Below are 21894 nucleotides of genomic sequence, written 5' to 3' on the forward strand. Positions count from 1 at the left end.
ACAAATGCCGACACTCTGTCGACTTAAAAGTTAGGAAAGCAACTTGAACATTACGCTCTAGGACGCACGATATTATTCAAAAACTACAATTAAGCAGTCCAAATTCGATATGCGGCTTGTGGGTTCCGTAACCATGACGAAACAATGATTTCTTCACATATGTGGCGCTCACGCCATGCTTGTGTTTCATGCACAGCGCGGTAGTCTTCACAGGCTTCACATTGTGTTATAAAAATGCATGTTTTATTTTCTTTACAAAACCAATTTTATTTTTTTATTTTTTTGCAAAATCAACCAACGCTGCAAGTTCTGCAATTTAACTAAATATTGTTACGTCCAATCGCGTCAAAGGGACGCGGGGATCAAGAAGAGAGAAGAAGAGAAGAACGAAGACTGTGCAGTGGCCATTCCTGTTGTTCGTAGCCTGCCGTTCCTGCTCTCGCACGCCTAAATAAACCCCTTTTCCCCGTGCTTGTAACAAATTGGTGGACGGTGCGGGGTACACCTCGTAACCACGGAGCCTACGCTGCTACAACTTCGCCGAAGCCGTCGACTTGCCGGACTTCCGCCACCCTCACTTGACATGCCTGAATACGCCTGCCAGACTCCCGAAGGATCTGACGCGGCTTCTAGGCCAGCACCTGGTGTTCCGTGGCAATACTACCGCGTGCCACTCACTTTCGGAGGAAAAGCCGGAGAAGGTGTCGACGAGTGGCTCACGAACTACCGAAGGGTGACACGGTCTAACGGTTGGAACTCGACCGCACACTTGTCCAATGTTGTATTTTCCCTTACCGACACTGCGCTCGTCTGGTACGAGAATCACGAAGACACGCTCACTTCGTGGGAGCTTTTCGTCGAGGAGCTCAGAGCATGTTTTGGAGATTCTAGCGCAAAAAGGAAATGCGCTGAACAGACGCTTTCGCAACGAGCTCAGATTCCCGGCGAGACCTGTACGACTTATATCGAAGAAGTGCTGAAACTGTGTAAAATAGTCAACTCTCAAATGTCTGAAGATGACAAAGTTGGACATTTGTTGAAAGGAATAGCCGAAGACGTCTACAATTTTTTGATCAGCAAGGAAGGCTTGGATTCCGTGTCTGACGTCATTCGCCACTGCCGGACCTTTGAGACGCTGAAGATGCGACGGATAATACCGAAGTTTGGTCGCCTGGCTAATGTCACGACGGTGGCAAGTGTAGACCCGAGCTCGTGTGTTGACCTTCCATCCACTATACGGCAGATTGTTCGCGAAGAGTTGCTCCATCAGGAAGAGATGTACCGTTGCACACCCGGCATCACTGGCGCGTACTCACCACACGAGATGAGAAACACGGCCGTTTCGACATCATGGCAACCCACGGTGAACTCAGCGACCATCGGGTATAGGTCTACCCCACAAGCGAGAGGGACCATGAGCTATCAAGGTCATGACTACGACCAACGCCCACGCCGCACGCACGCCTCCCAGCGGCCGATGCCTAGCCATGATGAATGTCACCCACCTACTGTCTATGCAGTCGACAGCAACATGCGCGACTACATGGAAGAACATCGCAATTTGAGGCATCTGCCGGTGTGTTTTCAATGCGGTGTCGCGGGCCACATAGCGAGGTTTTGCAATCGTCGCCCAACAACGTGGAATGGTCGATCCGGATCTTCAACAAGGCCCACACCTCCTACGAGGACAACTCAACAGCCGTACACCACCTCTTGGTCAGCTGGCGTCCCTTCTGGCAACGATTACTGGCAGAGAAGCTTCCGGAGCCGCTCGCCGGCATCTGACAGGAGTTTGACGCCACCGCCGACTTCTCGTGCACCGCGTTTACGTCAATCGCCATCGCCAGTGCGCCGCTCCGCCTCGCCTTCACAACCGGAAAACTAGCTAGCGCGGCCGATGGGGGTGAGGTCGCTCGAGACGTGCTATCGACAGAAATGCCCCCTGCAGTTGCTATGATTAAGAACAAAGTGCACGTACTTGTTGATGGTGTTGCTACAATGGCTTTGGTGGATACCGGAGCAACTGTATCCGTAATGAGTCTCGGTTTAAAAGGTCGGTTGGGGCGTAAAGTTGTATTTCGGTGGGACCAGGCTGCAACGTTTTGTGGAGTGAGCGGCGAGTCGTTGCGCCCTGTTTGTGTGTGCACTGCTGACGTATCCTTGGCTGGTGGGATTTTCACGACGGAGTTTGTAGTTATTCCCCGATCGACGCACGAAGTTATTTTGGGCATCGACTTTTTGCGACAGTGTGGTGCGACCGTCGATTGTCGCACGGGGGAAGTTTGCGTCGATGGCCATGTTTCATCCGGGCTCTTAGAGGAGACTTGCAGTCAAGGTGAACTTTGTGTATCTGCAGATACTGTTGTGCCTGCGTCCACCTCTGTGTGCGTGCCGGTTGTGTGTCGCGGTGAAGTTCCAGACAGTTTCGATGCCTCCGTAGAGCCAATGCATCTAAATTGTATGAAGAAGAACATTTTTGTCCCTCATTGTGTGGTATCCATCGGCAAGGGGCGTGCTGGCTTGTGGACGGCCAACTGCTCGGCAGAACCCGTCCTGCTTCCAGACGGCTTGAAACTCGCCTACTTTACAGAATACTCGTCCTCGTCCGTAGCCGTACTAACAGATCCGCCGTGTGAACCTGCTGACCTTCGCCACGTCTCAGACAAAAAGCTTCTGTCTATGGTAAACAAGTCACTCAGCACAAGTGAGCGCAATACCTTGGTGGATACGCTTTCTAAGCATCTGTCAGTGTTTGACTTTGCGCAGCCGGACAAAGCGTTCTCGATTCCCGAGTCACGAACGCGCCACACTATAGATACGGGATCTGCGCGCCCGATCAGGCAAAAGCCTTATCGCGTGTCGCCTAACGAGCGGAAGATAATCGGGGAACAAGTGAGTGACATGATGAAAAATGGAATAATACAGCAGTCCTCGAGTCCTTGGGCAGCTCCGGTCATACTTGTCAGAAAGAAAGACGGTAACTGGAGATTTTGCGTAGATTATCGAAGATTAAACGCCGTGACTAAGAAGGATGTCTACCCCCTGCCCCGGATTGATGATGCAATTGTTTGCCTGCATTCGGCCTCTTATTTTTCTTCAGTGGACCTGCGCTCAGGATATTGGCAAATCCCTATACACCCGGCAGACAAGGATAAAACAGCCTTCATAACCCCGGATGGATTATTCGAATTCAATGTGATGCCATTTGGGTTGTGCAATGCTCCAGCAACCTTTGAAAGGTTCATGGACACCATTCTGCGTGGGTTAAAGTGGAACATCTGCATGTGCTATCTTGACGACGTTGTTATATTCGGGCGCACATTCAATGAGCACAATACGCGCCTGGATATTGTCCTCGACTGCATCAAAAACGCTGGCCTGGTTCTGAACTCCAAGAAATGTAACTTTGGTGACCGTCAAACCCTTGTGCTGGGTCACCTTGTTGACAAAGACGGTATCCGGCCTGATCCCCTCAAGACGGCAGCTGTCGAGGCGTTCAGTGCACCGCAGTCTGTGAAGCGACTTCGTAGTTTTCTGGGTCCTTGCTCTTACTTTCGCCGATTTGTTCCTGGTTTCGCTGACGTCGCTTATCCTCTGACAAATCTGCTACATAAAGACGCACGGTTTGAGTGGACACCCGAGTGCGATTCTGCATTTCGTCAGCTGAAGTTCCTGTTAACCTCCCGACCTATCCTTCGCCACTTCAATCCTACTGCGCCGACAGAAATCCACGCAGATGCTAGTGGCGTTGGTCTGGGTGCCGTATTGGTCCAACGCTATGACGACCGTCAGCACGTGATTGCTTATGCAAGCCGCTCATTAAGCAAACCTGAACGGAATCACACGGTGACAGAGCAAGAATGCCTCGCTGTAATCTTTGCGGTTCAGCGATTTCGCTCGTACTTGTACGGACGCCCATTCCAAGTCGTCACAGACCACCATTCCCTGTGCTGGCTCGTGAACCTTCGCGACCCTTGTGGTCGCCTTGCGCGCTGGGCTTTGAGGTTGCAGGAATATAACTTCACTGTTTCCTACAAGAGTGGCCGAAAACACGCTGACGCAGACTGCCTTTCCCGTATGCCGCTTGCCACGACGGACTGCGACGCCGACGATTTTGATCATCTCGTCGCTTCTGTGACACCCGCTTTTCCGGATATCGATGCGTTCAAAGCAGAACAACGGACAGACACTAAATTGGAGCCACTCTTTACTTCTGCAAATTCAAGTGCAACAAGCAGCTATTGTGTGCGAGACGGGCTCCTGTACAAAAGGAACTACTCAAGCATGGGTGCACGCTTCCTTCTAGTGGTGCCGGAGCGTCTCCGGCCAGCAATCCTTCAGGCTATGCACGATGACCCTACCTCTGGTCACTTAGGCACTGTGCGCACACTTTATCGCATTCAAGAACGCTTTTACTGGCCCCGGATGCGACATTCGGTTGAGTTTTATGTCGCCAGCTGCATACAGTGCCAACGTCGGAAACGCCCAACCACTGCCCCATCTGGTCTCCTTCAACCTGTGCCGCCTTCCAGCTCACCCTTTCGGCAAGTTGGAATTGATCTGTTAGGCCCTTTTCCAAAGTCATCTAAGGGGAACCGCTGGATAATTGTCTGCGCCGACTATTTCACACGCTATTGCGAGACGGCGGCTATACCATCAGCAACTGCCACCGAAGTGTCGCTTTTCTTACTTTACGCTATTGTTCTACGACATGGACCGCCTGGTGTTATCATAAGTGACCGGGGACGTCAATTCACGGCGGATATCGTGGAAGAACTTGTGCGTTTATGTAACTCGCACCTCCGGCACTCGACGCCGTATCATCCGCAAACGAACGGCCTCACTGAGCGCACTAATCGAACAATCACCAATATGCTTTCCATGTATGCTGCGTCCGATCACAAGAATTGGGATGAAGTTCTACCATTTATTACTTACGCCTACAACACCGCCAAGCACGAGACAACCGGCTACAGCCCCTTCTTCCTTCTATATGCTCGGCCGCCCCGGTATACGCTCGACACTGTCCTCCCTTTTTACCACCACGACAATCCTACGGTCGCCGATACGCTGTGCCTCGCTGAAGAGGCTCGGCGACTTGCGCGTCTTCGGACTTTGGCATCACAAGAAAACTCCAAAGCCCGCTACGACGCACGACATCGGCCTGTTACATATCACCCTGGTGATCTCGTTTGGCTTTGGACTCCCACAAGGAAGCGCGGTTTGTGTCAAAAGCTGCTGGCAAACTACAATGGACCGTATGTTGTCATCGACAAAGTCAGCGAAGTGAACTATACTCTCGCGCGCCTCACGAACACTGGTAGACGTTCTGCTAGGACACAAGTCGCACATGTCGCACGGTTGAAATCATGCACGCCACGACAAGCTAGTTGACTCGCCCAGGGGGCTTTGTCTGCGAGGGGAGGTATGTTACGTCCAATCGCGTCAAAGGGACGCGGGGATCAAGAAGAGAGAAGAAGAGAAGAACGAAGACTGTGCAGTGGCCATTCCTGTTGTTCGTAGCCTGCCGTTCCTGCTCTCGCACGCCTAAATAAACCCCTTCTCCCCGTGCTTGTAACAATATGTTCGATTGGTGAACGTTGGCAAACGTAACAATATCAAAACTAATTGTAATTGCACATTGGAGTGGCTGGGCTCGTTTACGCTAAGCTGAACACATGCCGCTCTCGTTTCTCGCGGCTTTCGGGGAATGTAGTAGCGTACGAAGCTGCCAGGTGGGGGCTCGAAGGTCTGGTGCACGTGTGGCATCGGTAACAGCAGATGTGCGCTCCGGACCCGCCGTAAGCCTAAATAACGATCACGCAGCCGTGTTAACAAGGTACAACCAAGTGCGTGTCAAAAGATATTGTCACGTTGTCGTGACGGCGTAGAATATGACACTGTCAAAACCGCGACTCCAAAGCGTTAACACTTTTACTGCGCATACATGTGCCCAGAAATGACGCAGAATCTCCTGTAGCAGTTATCTAAATGATGCGTAAGCATTGCTACGGATCATCTGCTCCTTCGTCGTCGTATGCTACTGTAAAATCTTGCTTTGGGCTAGTTGGTATGGATTCATGATTAAAGCAAATTTTGCGGCGCAGATTAGACGAGGACGAAGAACACAAACAACAGGTAAACATGGTTGCGAGCTTTGTAAAACACGTGCTCTTCTTACAGCTCATCATAGCGCACAAACCGGACAGTCCGCATGGTGTTGGCATGACAACTCTTACATCATGGCGGGCGGCTATCGTCTTGATATTAATTATGTGGCACCCGTCCTGTTCTTTGTGTTCTTCGTCCTTGTTTCATTTGCGCCGAAAAGTTTGTTCTAATCATGTATGCTACTGCTTTTCGTATAAATGCGAGAAACACCGCGAAGGAATCGTAAAATGGAGAAGCGCGGTTGCAATACCGAAATGCTGAGACCGACGAAGAAGACGCGGGTAGTATCAACGTGTCCTCATTTCATATCAGGGTTTTCTCGTTGAGTTGGCCTAGAAATGCTCACACATTGAAAAGCAAGTAACGCACGAATGCGCCGAGCACAGTCGTCGGTCGTCGAAAATCTGACCTGAGTGTCAGGCACGTCGTCTATTTATACATGGCCGAATGAACTTTCCGGTGTAATTGCTGGTGCTCACGAAAGTTCTAAAATGCACGCCAGCATTCGCGTCGCGCACAGAAGTCGATCTCACAAGGGTCAGCGACAGCATAGGCAACAGAAAGAACCGCCCATGGCTGCTAAGCACGAAGTCGCGGGATTGAATCCCGGTCCCGGCCACCGCATTTTGATGGGGGCGAAATCCGAAAATACCCGTGTACTCAGATACAGGTGCACGTTAAAGCACCCCAGGTGGTCCAACCGAATCCGGAGTTACCCACTACGGCGTGCCTCATAAACGGATCGTCATTTTCGCACGTAAAATCCCATAATGTTTTTTTTTATTTAGAGCCATCCACATCCTTCGAGGAACTTCCGATACAGAAAAGTGCGTCTTGCGCTGAGTGACAATGTTTATCATTTGTTCGATAGTAAAATGCGATCGCTGGATGAAGATACACAAGCACGCGTGTCAATTCCCCCATCTTAAAAAGCATCGTCCCGATGCTACAAACATGACAGCGAGAAAAACGAAATTACACTTAGTAAAGAAAAAACAAAGCAACAAAGAAACAAAGTCCCAAAGTTCGTTAGCCCTGGTATAATGGCTTATGGCGCATAAGATGGACTATTTCAGGTCGCAAGCGGCGCCTCTGTAATTGCCAGATGCCGTCTGGCACGACCTCATAGTCCAGTAGGCGAATACGTCGGATGATCTTGTAGGGTCCGAAATAGCGTCCCAAGAGTTCCTATGTCCTCGCCCGCGTATCAGTGTCCATACTCAAAGACGGTCACAGGGCTGGTATTCCAGGTAGGGTCGTCGAAGATTGTATTGTCGGCTGTCCGTCCTTTACTGGCTCTCGGCGGGAAGGCGGGCAAGTTCTGTTTCTTCTGCGCGCTGCAGATAGGCGCAACGTCGAAATTCTCTTCGTCGGTGAAGTGCGGCAGCATGGTGTCGAGAGTCATCGTCGCGTTCCTTCCGGAAACCAGCTTAAACGGTGGGATCTGCGTTGTTTCTGGCACCATCGTGTTGTATGCGAAAGTTACATACGGAAGGACGACATGCCACGTAAGGTTCGACGACGGCGTACATCGCTAACATGTCGGCGGGCGTCTTGTTCAGGCGTTCCGTTACACCATTCGTCTGCGGGTGGTCCGCGGTTGTCCTCCGGGGATCTGTTTGGGTGTACTGCAAGATCGACTGACGAAGTTCAACTGTGAAAGCCGTTCCTCTGTCGGTAATGAGGACTTCTGGCACGCCATATCGCAGCAAGATATTATCGACGAAGAATTTCGCTACTTCTATCACGCTAGCTTTGGGCGCTACCCTTTTCTGTTTTTTAAATTTTCTTTCCTCTCCTTCTTTTATTCATATATTTTCTCCATTTTAGTATTTTTTTTGACGAGCGCCATTTTCTGCGGCTCCTTTCATTATCTCTTTCAGAGAGAGGATAGCCCACTGACCTCCCGTGGAGCAAATATTAAAGGGATGCTATGCACACGGCCGTTGACACACCGGTTGACACACGGCCGTGTCACCGGCCTTGTGCATAGCTCCTCTTTATTTTCAATTCCATACCCTCGACCGTTAACACACCTTCGGTCGTTGCCTCACCCACCCACCTTACCCCCTCTCCCCTTTAGAATAACCCTACCTATATACGCTGTGTCGAGAAAAGAATATGTCGCCTTGAAAAAGACAATTCCAGTTGTCGAAGCGTTGGCTCCTGCTTTACCTTGTTCTCGTTTTGCTCATTGTCTTGAAGTTCCATCTCCCGCCTTCCCCGTGTTTTACCTTTGGGTAGAACTTTTGTTTCCATGTAGCGGCTTAAGTAGTTGGTGGTCACGACGAACTACATGTTTCCAGATGTTGACGTCAGAAAGGGCTCAATCGGCTGTAGCAATCCAGCTTACCTTGTCGGTGGTGTCTTGCGTCGCCGGCAATCTTCAAGTCTTGACGTAATGAGCGACATCGGCGTTCAACCGAGGTCAGTAATACTTCTCCGGAATCCTGCCCAATGTACGGTAAAGCTGAAGATGCCCTGCCGTTGGGTCATCATGAAGGGCGTGGAGAACCTCTGGCTGCAGGGCTGAAGGCACAACCAAAACTTAGTTGGCGTGGACTGGCGAGATGTTTTTCTTTACGAGGACGTCGTTCTGCAATAAAAACGAAGGCAGTCCACGCTTGCATATTAAAGTTTTCCATCCATCCATCCATCCACGCTTGAACCCCCCTGGGACAAGAACTCGACAAGGCTTCTTAGCTCCATGTTTGCTCGTTGCTGTTCGGCGAAGTCATCGACACTTACTGTCCCTAGGAAAGCATCGTCGGCCGGGTCGTCTTGCGGGGTCAATAGGAGCGCGGGAGAAGCATTCAGCATCAGAGTGTTTTCGTCCGATCTTGTATATCACGGTTATGTTGAATTCCACCGTGCAAGGCATCCTGAAGGATGCTTTAAATTCGCTAGCCAATAAAGTGCGTGATGGTCACTTACGAATTGGATTGGAAAGAGGAAACCCTGGAAGTGGTGGAGCAAGAAACTGAAGCAAGCTATAGAAGAGCACAAGCAGGCGTCTAGGGATCATCGAGCAGCGAAACAGTTGGGATTACACGAAGAGGTGCTCCTTAGATGGAACAAATGCCGATAAAGGAAAAGGGTTAAGAGAGAGCTGGTGTAAGAGAAAATTAAATGCACAAGGGCATGTTGCGCGCATAACAATAGCAAGAGAGACAAAGGCGCTCCAAATATATTGTGCAACCACGTAAGAGCACTCAGATACCAACTAAAATTTTGCAAGTGTCTATAAGGGATGAAGGTGGTAACATTTTCGAAGGAGACGATGCACTGCGGTACATCACGTACGTTATTATGAATAACTTCGGCACGAAAGAAACCGTAGTTTAGATTTAAACTAATCCAGCACAACAGAGAACTCTGACAGATCAAAAATTAGCACAGAAATATTTTACTGGAACAAAGCAGAAGAAAATGTCCCTAGTAACACGGCTGCAGGACCCGATGAAAGCGGAATGCAGTTAATGAAAAACCCCGGTCCAAAGAGCAAGGCACTGCTTATTAATGCCATAGAGTGAATAATTGATGATAATGCCAGAATAGAATTCCGGTTGGATGGCGTGAAATCAAGATGAACCTCCCCTACAAAGGCAAAGGTGATAGTGTAAGGCGAGCTCGTGCAGACCAGTTACAGTAACGTCGGCGATATATAGACTGACAATGCAACACATGAAATTAGAATCGCCTAAGTGGGTGAAAAAATATGATGTACTGGAGGAGCTCTGCCGAATGGGTTCAGACCAGGCAAAAGCTCAGACAAAAATGTTTGTACTAAGTGCGAACTCAGCATATGTCTCGAAACCGGGCACAAGGCGGACATCTGTCCCACGCCGGAGAGCGCCCGATGCAAGAACTGTGGACACGAAAACCCATCTGAGGTCTACCAATGCCAACCGAAGTGTGTGCTGTGAGGAGGCAATCACCCAGTTACGAACCCAAGCTGCCCTGTGAGGAAGCGCAATCTCTTCAACAAATCACACTTTGTACGCAAACGACATTATCGCCACCAACAACCCTGCATGGGACTAGCACCGACCAGACACAAACTCACGGGTCAAAATCGCCGCCAGCTTCCATGGAGACGAACGTAGAGAGAGGCAGATCACTCGGAAGATCAACAGACTAAAAAAACAAAATAAATCCAGGGACACGTCCATATCCAGATCCCAAAGCCCACCGCCCGCAAGGACACTACACGATGCATGAACGGCATGAAGCAACTGCAAACAAGCAAGGGGCGGAATCACGGTCAACCATCGACACGCTGTGGAGGAGCGAGATGAAGGCGGTCACGAAGGGCCCTGGAACGAATCGACCAAACATAAACTAGGCTGAGCGGTTCTAAAACTCTTTCCCCTTACCTACTTCTACTGCCAACAGCTCCCCCCCCCCCTACAACATGCACACGCAATACTCATGCAGGACTAGTGCCTCTCACAAATAACTTCGCTACCATCGCCAGGTGCAGGAACCTAGCCCGAACACTTAGGCAAGTGATGTGAACATTAGTAAACGAAATGGCATTAACTATTCGACAGGAATTACACCAGTTAAAACACGACTTTCAGCAAGCTAGAAAGCACCTGGTAACAAAATTCAACGGGACAGACAGGAACTCAAGGAGAGTTCAACGCAAGTTAGGCAGGAACTAAAGGAAGAAATCAAAACCACCCTGCAACACATGTTCAATGAGCTAACCCAAAAACTTAGACAACAAATTCACGACAACTTAAACGGCCACCCACAACCGCCCCCGTGTTAGCCCGTTCGAGGCAAGAGACGGTATCCGGACACATCCATACGCGTACCCTTCATTTCATACCAGCTCAGAATAAATCATTGCTAGAGAACGAAATGTGGCGCAAGCACAACCCATCAAAATTTGGCAATGGAACTGCCGCAGTTTCCGCAAAAAACAATGACGTCTTGCGCAGTTCATACACGCACAAACACACACCCCAGGCACTGCAAGAAAGAAGCATTCAACCTTAACTGACTGGATACAATGCTTTTGCGTACAAAGAACACCAGCATGGGCCTATTAAAACCGCAACAATAGTGTCAAAGAGATTAACCGCATTCTACCACTTTTATGACTGCAGTAGACAACATGCTGTTAGTCAGGCGCAAGAGTAGAATGCGAGAACCTCACCGGAAAGATAGTCAGAGAACCATTCCCACGCGATGCTGCGTGCTGCTAATTTTCCCGTAACGAGCTGCTCTCGTCAGCGAAGAAGCGCCACAAGGAGAAGAAAGAGTTGCCGCTCTGGGGGAGGAAGAGACGCCGCGAAGGGCTCTTGGAGGTTTTCCGAAAGAAAGCCGCCACGAACAGGCGCCTACGTTATGGCGAGAAGCAGTGGAGTAAACCAGTAAGGAGATAAAAGATCTCCTGTCCCATTCCCACGGCCAGACCCTCCCTACGCCTTGACGCTCACTAGAACTTTGTGGTTTCGCCTGTCCAATTTTCCGTCTGGGACAGTGTTGTTTGGGCTTCTTGATCGGCTGTCGTCCTGGTGGGTAGTGACTTGTGTGTGATTGGCTACCGCCGGAAGGGAGCGTTTGAACCGAGGTGTTATAATGACTGTGCCGATGCTCGGAGCCATAGAAACGAGGCTCATCCAGACGCTCGTTGCTAAACACTTGACCTTTTTCTGTTTTACCTATTCAACGATGTAAATTAGCTTTGTACAAGTGCCACTCAACCAGCTGGTTTTCGTTTTTCCAACTTCCGAGCTTCTGATATCTTCAACCCGAAGCCTCCGCCACACTACCATATGGAGCCGGGTCCGACATAAGCCAGCGCCGCACCACCACACACTCAGCTCCGAACGCATACCGCACGTACTCACAGAAATCATTCCTGTTGGCAAGAAAGAGCCTAGCTTCTTTGTCCTCAGCATTTATAGCCTCCCCCCAAAAAGCGGGCAGACTGTTCCGACAGACTCTTCAAACATGCACTAAACGAAGCAAAGAACGGTGACTTACCGTAGGAGGCTTCAATGCAGCACACCCAGTGTGTGGTTACGTGACTACTAATCTGAAGGTTCGACGGTTAGCAGTGACGATAGCAAAACTAGGCTTAACCATTCTGACAGACGCAGCCCGCCCAATGAGAATAGGCAACAGTGTTAGTGGAGACACCTACCCGGACCTTACGCTGATCAAAGGCATCAGGTACCAGGGATGGCGCATTCTTAATGAGACCCTTGGTAGTGACTACAACAGAAAGACATATGAACATCTTGAAGGGGCAGCGCAAAAAGACGATAACAGAAGGCAGGAACACACAGAACAGCGCATGTAAATTAGCTTTTGTAATTAGCTTCTGTTATCGTCTTTTTGCGCTGCCCCTTCAACATGTTCAACCAGTACCAACTCGCCCAAATGTCGATCCTTCTACAGAAAGACATCTAATAACACCACGGACAAAAATCGAAGGAGGTAAATTACCGATGACGGTTGGGACAAGTTCCAAAAGCGGCGCATGCAACAAAGCACCAACGAAACCTACGAAGGCGACTCGAAGCCAGAAACTCTGCAGTAATGGATCCGACAAATTCCGACAGACTTCCGATTGACAACGAAAATCATTGACACGTCAGAATATCCCGATGTCGGCAGGTACCTATGGGAGGCTCGCCATTACCAGCAAAAAAAAGGTGGAAAAAGCGCAAGCATAATTACTAGCTCAGACAACGGATAGCCGCCTTAACAGCTCAGACGGAAAGTTACACAACCGACCTAACGTGAAACAATTAGGAGAACCTATGCAATCAAATGTGAGGTACCTTGGGCACCGCCAAAACGTGGGTACTACTTAAGAATCTCATCGACCCCCAATAAAACCAACGCACGGAGCAACAAAACTCTTCAAGATATATTGAGACATAGACCTGGAGATGATGCGGCCATAATAGAACAGCTAAACTACACCTACATATAGGCACAGGGCCCACACCGGCTTACATAGACTATTCGCAAGCGAAGCCTTCGGAATTTGACACAGACATTACACAACATGAAGTTATTGCGGTACTGCATCGAATATTACGCAACACCGTCTCGGGAGCGGACGGAATACAATACCGGCTTTTAAAAAACCTCAGCAACATATCGATAAAAGAACTTACAGATTACTTTCAATACCAGTGGCTAAAGGGCACGCTGCGGCAAGAATGGCGGCACACTGATATTACGGTGATACCAAAACCAATCAAGCAGCCATCTCCAAACCAAATGAGAGTCATCTCTAAACCATCTGAGAGCCATCTCGATAACGTCATGCATAGGAAAGTTATTCGAAAACGTCGTCCTGGCTAGGCTTCAACCGTACCCCGAAGAGCAAGCCTTATTGCCGCACACAATAGAGAGTTTCAGAATTGGGGGCCCAAGCGGCTTGGGGACCCAAGAAAATTGCGGGCCGCCAATGCGCATGCGCAGAACCCAAGCCAATCTTGTGTTCTTGCGTTCGCGTTATCCCAAGACCCAAAAATCGAAAGCTAGCGTGGGCCCCCGAGCCGTCTTGGGCCGCCCTTGCGGGTGACGAGATATCGCGAGATTGCCAGGAGAGCCGAACGAGCCGCAGCCATCCAAAGCACTTGTCTTTCAGGCGCCAAGTATGACTGCTCCGAGAACGTCGTACGCGCGCTCGCACTTTACTGCAGACGATGATCTCTGCATATTGCGAGAAGTACTCGGAACGAATCCGTTTCAAGATGCCAGGCTGTGGCCGCAGGTTGCGAAAAATCTTGTAGAGGCAACACGCAAGACGTTTTCGCTGCGGTCGCGATACGCAACCACTGCGAGTTGCACAGTTTTTGCACAAGGATACTGCAAATCTGAAAAAGTAAGTACATGTTTACTGCACAACTTCTTCCGCTTGCAGTAGGCGCAGGTTAGCTGTGTGCTTTGCTTACCCTTATGTAATGTTTATTTGCCTTCAGTATGCTGCCTCCGTAATCTTGTGAGAGTAACGCGAATCCGCTTCCCCTGCCACGTGTAGCTACCCGCGGCGAGGGAACTTGTATATGCTGGCGCCCACCTCTGAGCAGTTGTAATCACAGCCATATTGTTTCTAAAGGATTAGAAACCAGTAAGATATCAGCTTTTGCCAGTGCAGCAAAGGGAGACGAATTAGACACTAATCGGCGCGCGCCCGCGTACGCCGGATACATGAGCGGCAGTCGACGCGCCGGCGTAAACAAACCGTGGAAATGAAACACAAGGTCGATGGCGTCAGAAAAATATTTATTGCGTCTCTACAGGGTACTACCAAGAGTTAGAAAAAGAGTTGAAAAATTGGCACGTATTTGAAACATCCAGATACTGCCGTAAATAACGGCATCGACCATTTGAGACTTGTTCGCAGCGCTATATGTTACGCCAGTGACTCCCAAAAGGTTAACACAATAGTGAAACAAGTCTAAATAAAGTATGTGACGTACAGAAAACATAGGAAGCTGATTATCTGTTATTGCAGATCTGGAACCGAGGAGCAGTATACTGAAAAAGAGCAGCTTCTGACAGAAATTTTAGCCCTCGCAAAGGAATTTGGATATGTCATAAGACATAAGAGGAACCACCTTGAATAAGGTAGTTGCTCGAACACAGCCCGACATACCACCTGCGGCTCCAACTGACCGCAGAGCTGCAAATTTTGAGCGATTGGCTGCAGCCCAAACAAAGGATACAGCAGCAGCAGCTCATTATGCCCAAGTTGAAAATGCAGAAGAGGACGGTAATGCATGTTTTTCAATCAAATAATGAAGATGGAATGAGAAGTGTGATGCTGTAATACGCTTGTATCTAATCGCATGTAGTAGCATTTTGTTAAGCAACAGCATGTATCCTGCAAATTATCAGTTTGTATATAATAAACGTTTGTTTAGCTACTGCATCCAGTACGACTTACCTTAAATGATTCAAAGGTTATGGAGTTATGACTACATAAATAATAAACCAATGTGAAACGTTAATCATACTTTCGCTTTCCTTGCAGGCGTCGAAGATTTTCAGCCCACGGAGGCGTCACAAATTCTAAATAGCATATACAGTGGCAATTATGTAGATGTGACGCCTCCAAGTACGCAAAGTGTAAGAATATACACTAACCCAAGCAGCCCACAAGGAGACGCCACCTCTCCACTACCCCAAGACAGCCAGCCGCAACCTCCAGTTGTGAGCTTTCTAAATGGCACCGAGTCACCTGGACCACAGTTCAATCCCGATACGGGCAGTTTGACACAAGGAGGAAGGAGGATTACGGTTCCACCATCGAACGCCCAGCCCAGCAATCATATGCACGCCAGGCGCAGCACCCAGCAAAGGAAAAGAGGCAGGCGACTCATAATTTTCTCCTCTGTGTGGAGCATTCTGCACTGAATATCTATAGTGCCTTATGCAAATCAGTGTTTGCCTTTTTCCCTCATAATTTAATGTCTCACAGGTCACCTTCATGATGTTATTTAGAATAATTTGATGCTGCAGCAAACAGACATTTGGTCATGTGTTCATAATTAGGCCATACATATTTTGAAAAGTAGTCCATGAGTGCACTTATAACACACAGTTCCGCTTTTATGACTCCATGCGGGATATTGGGCTCTACGATAATGTGCAGGTAAACTTTTAATGTCGAAGGGTGAACGTTAAAGGGAACTTCATTACTTACGTTAACACACTCTAGGGCGTCTTATACTTTTTATGAGCTGTTCGAAGAGTCATATGTAACAATTGTGTGCTTTCAATTACAGCTGCCAATCCTCCTTCTGAAGGCAATCTTGCGTTTTTTGAGCGAAGGCTGCGGTATGAACAGTCAACGAAAGCAAGGGATGCCGCACTACAAGAGCGGCGCCTGGAGCTTGAAGAAAGGAAACTGCTTCACGAGCAGGCGAAACTACAGCAACATATTGTCACGTGGTGGTGACGTTGAAGAACACAGTAGCAATACTGTGAAAGACGAAACTGATGCCATCTTCGACTGGTCGTTTCTGAGCGCTCTGGAGCGCTCTCGCGAGCGGCGTTGTCTTCGGCTGGTTGAAAGAGGGTGCCCGCCCTGCGTTCGGCTGGTTCTTCTCGATTGCTCTCCTCCACCTTCGAGCGCTCTGAGGCGCTCCGAGCCCTGTCGTCGGAGCAGTCGTCGAAATTGAAACGTCATCGCAGAGCCGCGTCGCTGCTGTTGGCGACGGCCCACCGTAACCTAGGCAACCTAGGCCACTGCGCCGAACGCTCGTCCCGCCGGCGCGTCCGCCGGTTTTCCCGGCAGCGCCGGGAGCTTTCGATAAGCGAAACATCGGACGTGGTTTAGCATCTGCCATTGCCTCCTCCGAGAGCGAGTCGCACGTTTGGCTTGCGCGCTCGTCCTCTACCTCTGAGCTCGGGGAACGCCGGATCTGCCCGACTCTGCTTCGGGGGATGGAAGCGACCAGCCGAAGATAGCATAACTTTTATTGGGCGAACCTGTGCCCACAAAAACAGGCTACACATTTAGCACAACGATAGCGGCGAACACGGTCGGCGATCGTCGAAAATCTGATCAACGCTTCAAGCGCGTCGGCTTTTATACATCAGTCGTCGATGTTCCAGACTAATCGCTGCGACTCGCGCGCCTTCCACAAAGTTCTGCACTATTCGCGTCGCGCACACATGCAATCAGATTACACAAGTTTCGGTCACAGACAGTGGATGGAACCATCGATAACATTCCAGAAACTTCCCACACATGCAAGCGCGTCCTGCGCTGTGCGATAACATTTGTTAGGCGGTGAAACGTGTCGCCCGATAAAGACACGTACACGTGTCAATACCCCCCTCTTAAAAAGCATCGACCCGATGCTGCAAACAAATGAAAGTAATAAAGAAAAGCACTCGTAGCAAAGAAAACAAAAATAAGGAAATTTGTCAGCGTGCGTAAAAGGGCTTCAGACGCACAACGTGCCCGGCGCCGCTGTGACTGCGAAATGCCGTCTGGCACGACCTCGCAGTCCGCCAACACGTCGGATGATCTTGTAGGGTCAGAAATAACGTCGCAATAGTTTCTCACTGAGTCCTCGTCGACGTATTGGGGTCCAAACCCAAACACGGTCACCGGGCTGGTACTCGACGAAGCGTCGTCGGGGGTTCTAGTGTCGGCAGTTGGTACGCTGCTGGTTCTTGATCCGTAGACAGGCGAGCTGTCGGGCTTCTTCGGCGCCCTGGAGATAGGTAGCGACGTCAAGATTCTCCTCCTCAGTGGCGTGCGGCAGCATGGCGTCGAGCGTCGTCATCGGGTTCCTGCCGTAAACCAGATTAAACGGTGTGATCTGTGTTGTTTCTTGCACCGCCGTGTTGTAAGCGAAGGTTACGTACGGCAGGACGGTATCCCAGGTCTTGTGTTCGACGTCGACGTATGTACGTACATTGCTTGCATGTCGGCGAGGGTTTTATTCAGGCGCTCCGTAAGACCATTCGTCTGTGGGTAGTAGGCAGTTGTCCTCCTGTACCTTGTCTGACTGTACTGAAGAATGGCTTGGGAGAGCTCCGCTGTAAAGGCCGTTCTTCTGTCGGTGATGATGACTTCTGGGGCGCCAGGTCGCAGCAGAATGTTTTCGACGAAACATTTTGCCACTTCGGCTGCGCTGCCTTTCGGCAGAGCTTTAGTTTCAGCGAAGCGAGTGAGGTAGTCCGTCGCCACGATGATCCACTTATTTCCGGACATTGACGTCGGAAACGGTCCCAAGTTCATCCCTATCTGTTGAAAAGGTCGGCAAGGAGGCTTGATCGGGCTGTAGTAATCCAGCTGGCCTCCTTGTGGGTGGCGTCTTGCGTCGCTGACAGTCTCGGCATGTTTTTACGTAACGGGCGACGTCGGCGGTCAGACGCGGCCAGTAATACCTTTCCTGTATTCTCGACAGCGTCCGGGAGAATCCGAGGTGCCCAGCGGTTGGATCGTCGTGTAGGACGTGCAGTACTTCTGGACGCAGCGCCGACGGAACAACAAGAAGGTAGTTGGCGCGGACTGGAGAGAAGTTCTTCACGAGTAGATTGTTTTGAAGAGTGAAGGAAGATAATGCGCGCTTAAATGCCCTGGGGACAACGTCGGTGTGCCCTTCCAAATATTCGACGAGGCCTTTTAGCTCCGGGTCTGCCCGTTGCTGTTCAGCGAAGTCTTCCGCGCTTATCATTCCAAGGAAGGCGTCGTCATTCTCGTCATCTTGCGGCGCGGGTCAATGGGGGCGCGTGATAGGCAATCGGCATCGGAGTGTTTTCGTCCTGACTTGTAGGTTACAGTGATGTTGTATTCTTGTAGTCTGAGGCTCCACCGCACAGTCGTCCTGAAGGATCTTTTATATTCGCTAGCCAACACAACGCGTGATGGTCGCTGACGACTTTGAATGGCGTGCCATAAAGACAAGGGCGAAATTTAGCTGTAGCCCAAACGATGGCGAGGCATTCCTTTTCGGACGTAGAATAGTTGCCTTCCGCTTTTGACAGCGACCGGCTAGCGTAAGTTATCACCTGTTCGACTCCGTTTCTCCTCTGGACTAGAACAGCACCGAGGCCTAGGCTACTGGCGTCAGTATGGATTTCTGTGTCGGCGTACTCGTCGAAGTGCGCAAGTACCGGCGGCGACTGCATGCGTCGTTTGAGTTCCTCAACTGCGTCGGCCTGCTGCGTTTCCCACTTGAACTCAACATCACATTTAGTTAGACGTGTCAACGGCTCAGCGATGCGTGAAAAGTCCTTGACAAAGCGCCTGTAGTAGGCACACATGCCAAGGAATGTACGCACTGCCTTCTTGTCGATGGGTTGCGGGAACTGTGCGATGACAGCTGTCTTTTGCGGGTCTGGACGGACACCATATTTGCTGATTACGTGGCCTATGAACAGAAGCTGATCGTAAGTGAAGCGGCATTTTTCCGGCTTCAGAGTAAGCCCTCATGACTTCATGGCCTTTAGTAGTGTCGCAAGCCGCCTGAGATGATTGTCGAAATTTCCGGCGAAGACGACGACGTCATCGAAGTAAACGAGACAGGTCTGCCACTTCAATTCTGCTAAAACCGTGTCAATGACGGGCTGGAACATTGCAGGCACCGAGCACCATCCGAATGGCATGGCCTTGAACTCGTACAGGCCGTCTGGCGTGATGGAAGCGGTCTTGTCGCAATCTCTCTCGTCGACTTATATTTGCCAGTAGCCAGACTTGAGGTCCATGGACGAGAAGTATTTTGCGTTGCAGAGTCGATCTAATGCGTCGTCTATCCGTGGTAGGGGGCATACATCCTTCTTTGTGATCTTGTTCAGTCGACGATAATCGACGCAGAAACGTAAGATTCCGTCCTTTTTCTTCACCAAGACAACAAGGGATGCCCACGGGCTTTTCGACGGCTGGATGATGTCGTCGCGCAGCATTTCGTCGACTTGTTCTCTTATAGCTTCACGTTCTCACGGCGAAACTCGGTAAGGGGTTTGGCGGAGTGGCCGAGCGTACTCCTCGGTGATTACGCGATGCTTGGCGACTGGGGTTTGTCGAATCCTCGATGACGTCGAAAAGCAGTCTTTGTATCGTCGGAGAAGACTTCTGATCTGTTGCTGCTTACTCATAGGGAGACTTGGATTTATGTCGAAGTCTGGTTCGGGAACTACGGTCGTCGGGGTACATGCGGCAGAATCCGAGAGGACAAACACATTGCTGGTTTCCAGAATTTCCTCGATGTACGCGATCGTCGTGCCATTGTTGATGTGCTTGAACTCCTGGCTGAAGTTTGTCAGCAACACTTTAGTGTTTCATCCGTGCAGTCGAGCGATTCCTCTAGCAACGCAAATTTCATGGTCGAGTACTAGATGTCGGTCGCCTTCGATGACGCCTTCTATGTCAGCAGGTATTTCTGTGCCGACCGAAATAACAACGCTCGAGCGAGGCGGGATGCTCACTTGATCTTCGAGCACACTCAAGGCGTGGTGACTACGAGAGCTCTCCGGCGGTATCGCTTGATCTTCCGACAGCGTTATCGATTTTGACTTCAGGTCTATGACGGCGCCGTGTTGGTTCAGGAAGTCAATGCCGAGAATGCCATCTCGTGAACACTGTTGGAGGATAACGAAGGTGGCAGGGTAAGTCCGGTCATGAACGGTAATTCTTGCTGTGCAGATTCCAGTCGGCGTAATGAGGTGTCCTCCAGCGGTACGAATTTGAGGGCCTTCCCATGCAGTTTTAATTTTCTTCAACTGGGCGGCGATGTTAGTTAGTTAATTCAGGTTTAATGGCGCAAAAGCGACTGAGGCCATGCTGCGCCAGCCACAAGATATTAAGAATTCAAATGTTAAAGCAGCGGAAGCTGCGTTACTTTAGAGTCTGTGTAAAAAACCGGTTTCTTCTAGAAAGCTGAACAAGTCAGTGAAGGGCACTAGCGGTTCATCTCCGAGTATTGAGGCGAGGTATAAAGGTATGTGTAAGTTATAGAGATTCTGTAAAAGTTTTTGTCTCTGTATTTCAATTTTTGGACATGTCATAATAATGTGCATTACTGTGAGTGGTTCACGGCACTTCTCCCAAGTTGGCGGGTTTTCGTTTTGAAGTAGAAAATTGTGTGCCAGGTGAGTATGCCCGATTCGGAGTCTACATAGGATCACCTCATAGTGACTGGTGACTGCACGACTTCCATTCGCTAAGCAGGGGTTTTATTGTGTGTAACTTGTTATTTGTGCAAGAGTCCCATTTTATTTGCCACTTTGATGTCAGGGCCTTATGAATCGCTCGGATACTGTCTTTGTATGGAAGTGTTGTTTGCGTTATACCTTTGTGTGCTGCCATGAACGCGCATCTATCTGCTGCTTCATTCCCTTGTATCCCAACATGGCTTGGGACCCAGCAGAATCGTAAGGTTCTTCCGTATTCGTTATAGGCCAACATGTTTTGAATATCACCAAGTAGGGGTTCAGACGCGGAGTTAAGGTTTAGAGCTCTGAGCGCGCTTAAAGAATCGGTATATAGGATAGCATTCATCTGCTTGTCGCTGGTAATTTTTTTTACAGCCGCCCATATCGCAAAAACTTCGGCGGTAAACACGGAAGAAAAATTATTTATCCGAATGCTATTTTGCCAATTTTTCGTTATTATTCCGACACCTACGTATTCTTGTGTTTTGGAGCCATCAGTGTAAAATTCCGTGTAATTTTTGTATTTTTCTTGAATAGCTCGAAACTCTTGTATTATGTGTTCTTGCGGAATGTCTTTTTTTTATATGTGTTAGTGTGCAGTCACACAGGTGTGAAAAGTTGTACCATGGTGGCAATTTTGGTGGCCTTTCAGCAACCTGCAGGGCCTCATGAGGAGCATCATAAGCCTTACAGTATTCTTCGTATCGTAAGATTAGTGGCCGAATCATGTTCGGTTTGCTTGTGTAGTGTATCCGTGATCTGAACTGTGTTACGATGCTGTAACATATATGTTGTGGTGATGATCGAATTTGTAGTACATAGGAAAGTGTAAGTAGTGCTCTGCGTTGCTGTAAGGACGGCTCATTGCAGTCCACATATAAACTTTGGACAGGCGATGTTCTGTAGGCACCGCTTGCCAATCGTAGGCCGAGATTATGAACTGGATCGAGTCGCTTGATGTATGACTGCCTAGCTGCACCATAAACTACACTACCGTAGTCGAGGATGCTGCGTACGAGGGACCGGTATATACGTAGTAGACAAGTTCGGTCAGATCCCCAGTGCTTGTGC

Source organism: Dermacentor albipictus, chromosome 1 (assembly GCF_038994185.2).
Source record: "Dermacentor albipictus isolate Rhodes 1998 colony chromosome 1, USDA_Dalb.pri_finalv2, whole genome shotgun sequence".
NCBI classification, from domain to species: Eukaryota; Metazoa; Arthropoda; class Arachnida; order Ixodida; family Ixodidae; genus Dermacentor; species Dermacentor albipictus.